Source organism: Phasianus colchicus, chromosome 25, assembly GCF_987193195.1.
Source record: "Phasianus colchicus chromosome 25, bPhaCol1.hap1.1, whole genome shotgun sequence".
Classification (NCBI taxonomy): Eukaryota; Metazoa; Chordata; class Aves; order Galliformes; family Phasianidae; genus Phasianus; species Phasianus colchicus.
Genome location: NC_143460.1, coordinates 4,342,578 through 4,346,058, shown reverse-complemented (window position 1 = coordinate 4,346,058; position 3,481 = coordinate 4,342,578).

The window sequence follows — 3,481 nt, the reverse complement described above, 5'->3', positions numbered from 1 at the left end:
CTCCCTTTCCCCGTCCTCCTCCTCCTCACTCGAGCCTTGTCGCCACGACGTGCCACCCACCCGAACCAGCTCCTGCTGCCTTAACTCCTGCAGCTCTGGTGAGCACCATCACACCACGCGCCCATCCATGGGCTGGTGACATGGGGACAGCCACCCCTGGCACCCCCACAAGGCAATGCTCCCCAACAGCTCCCATGAAGGTGGAGCTGCTCGCTTGCACCCCACGGCATCCACAGTGCCTCCTGTGGGGGCAACATGGGGACAATGACAGGGGGGTCACAGAGTTGGGGTTCCTCGCACAGAGATTCCTGGCACTGTGCTGGGAGAGTAGTGGGGAGGGTGATCTTCTCAAAGGGTTTCTTCCCTTCCACAGCCTGGTTCCTGGCACTAATCCTCTCCCCATGCTGCCCGTAGTGACACTACGGATGCCTCTATGTGCTTTGTTGAATATCTCCTCCAATTGGGTGGTGGCCACATCCCCAGGTAGGACCCGCTGCCCATTCTGGCATTCTTTCACATTAATTGGAAGAAATAATCCCTAACTGCCAATAGAAGTCTGAGTATGGCAGATCTATCACAACCCAAGAGCTGCTGTAGGGCAGGATTTCAATCAAGCCAAAATTTCCCCTTCTTTAACCCATGATCCAATCCTAATTTCAGTGGAATTATAAAAAGTCAAATTTGGGGTGCAGAAGCCTGGAGGTTGAGTCCAGAAGGCTGACTGTGGTCAGACAGAGAGAGCTGGGGTTAATCACAGAATCGTACCCCTACAGAACCATAGTATGGACCTCAAAACTCATCCAGTTCCAACCCCCCTGCTGATGTAGGCACAGATGTGGGCTCCAACCAAGGCAGGATTCCGGGTGCAAACCAGAGCAGCCTCAGCTTTTGTTTTCTTGCCAGCAATACTCCCCCCAAAATGCTTTTTCCATCTGATGTCAGAGCCCCGCAGATGCCACGTGCCCCAGGGGTGACAGTGGCCATTGAATCACCATCTCATGCGTGCATTTGCCTGGAGCTCAGGGATGGAGAACAGCCGCGCACACACGCGCCAGAGCCAGTGAGGGAGAAGAGGAGAGATTGGAGTGACCTGATTTAATTGGCAGGACTTCAATAACATAAAAACCCTGCCCATGTGCCCAGACCAAATGGGTGATGTTCTGGCATGTTGGCCCCCATTCAGCAAAGCATTTAAATGGAGAGTTAATGGGAGCACATGCTTAATGTTAGCCTCGCTTAAATGCTTCGCAGCACAAACTGAGAGGCAAAGAGAGGGGTGTCAGCTGGAAAATTCCCTTGTGGCTTTTTAAGTAGCAAAGGGTGAAACTTGAGGCTGCATCCAAACGCTGGGAGAGGTGGGGCAGTGCCAAAACCAGTGAGCACCCTATGAAGCGCTGCAGGAGGAGGGACGCTTTTGCTGTCCATTCTGAGCTGGGAATGGGGACCCACACTACTGGTATCGGGGTGAGAAGCAGCTGGCTGTGCCCAACCATTACTCAGCAATGCATCCTCGAGTGCCAGCCACCCCGGGTGGCCCTGAGCCCTCCCAGTCTCACACCTTGCTGCTAATCACGCTGCTCCCTGCACAAAGCCAGCCTGCTGCAGAGGATGACTAATGCATGTCACTCTCAAGATGCTATCTTCAGGCAGATGAGTACAGCCTGATCCAGGTTTTAATTGTGTGGGATTTTAGCCGAGATGGTGTTAATTTATTTTCTCTGCTGCTTCAGCACTTCTCATGGCTCTCATGCATGCATTTGAAGTCACCTGGAAGATATTCCCCTGGTGCAAGGGGTTAAAGCTTTTCTTTCTGGGGCAGCAGCTTGCAGTCTCAATGATGTTCTTCCCCTGTAGCTGGTTATGTTTCTGGGGCTGGAAAGAGCTTCACATTCTCTTCCAACCCCATATTAGCTCCATGGGGGAGATCATGAGTGCTCCACCCCTGGAGATGCCCAAAGCCATGAGTGGGCAGCCTGAGCTGGTGGGGCACTGAGCTCATGGCAGAGGTTGGATGGGATATCAGGTCCAGCCCAACCTTCCTATGACCCTGTGTTTGGGTTAGGAATGAGTTGATCTTTGAGGTCCCTTCCAACCCAACTGTTTTATGCTCCAGTGATTTTAGCACAGTTGCTGTAGGGATGTGGGGGCTCAAAGCCTGTGGCACTGTCTCACCACACCTCCATTCCAGTCAGAAGTAATGGTGACCAGCAAAATTTCCTCTCTCCTTAGGGCCCAATTTGCCCCTGCAGGTTTGCTATAGGCAGGATCAGCCCCAGCAGTGTTTTCCTTTCCTTCCTCCCAGCTATCTCCCCTACCTCACTTGTCCCCATTGGGGATAGAGATGCTGGGCACAAAATGCTGAGATCCCCTGGAGCATCGCCTGGATGTTACATGGATACAGGAGTTGTTGTATTGCCATTATTATTTTTCTTTAATGATTTAAGGACATAACAGCAGCTCCCTCAGGCAGCAGGAGGGAACCATAAACCCTGGAGGTGTTTGCAGAATCTGCCTGCAGCCCTTCCTCCAGAGCCAAAGAGCAGACACCCCTTCCCTCCCGCATCTCCCCTGTGTGAAATAAAGCAGATCACTTCCCAGCAGCAGCAATAAGTTATGGCAGGGCTCTCTCTGGTGCAGGACAGAGCCATAATTCACACAAGCTCTGCTGCTGCTGAGTTACAGCGTGGCTGCTGCCTGAAGCAGAGTGGCTGTATGTTACCCCTGGCACCTGGAGCACTGCAGGCAGGGATCAGTCCTTCCTTGGGCAGCAGTGCCAAGAATAATCAGCTGGGCACAACACAACCAGTTGGGTACAACACGATCCAACTGAGTACAACACAACCAGATGGGTACAACACAATCCAACTGGGTAGAGCACAACCAGTTGGGTACAACACGATCCAACTGAGTACAATACAACCAGCTGGGTACAACAAAATCCAACTGGGTACAGCACAACCAGTTGGGTACAACATGATCCGACTGAATACAACACAACCAGCTGAGTACAACACAAACCATCTGGGTACAACACAATCAGCTGGATATAACACAACCAGCTGGGTACAGAACAACCAGTTGGGTACAACATGATCCAACTGAATACAATACAACCAGCTGAGTACAATGCAATCCAACTGGGTACAGCACAACCAGCTGGGTACAACACAATCCAACTGGGTTCAGCACAACCCAACCCAGCACAGCCCAAGCCCCAGAGCTTCCTGATCTCAGATTTTCAGGGACCTGTGATGATTTTCCTCCTACTCTGCTGGGAAGACAAATGCCAACATCGTTCCACCAGGCTGGGGATGGTTCCGTAGCTCTGTTGTTGCACCAAGCAGCACAGCACAGGCTGCCACCCAGGATGCAATTGCCATTGCATCAATTCCACAATGTCATTGCCATTTTGGAGGAGCAGTGTACACATAGGCAGGAGCCCTGGGGTGGCTGCTCATTGCTCAGAGCAGCCACACACTGG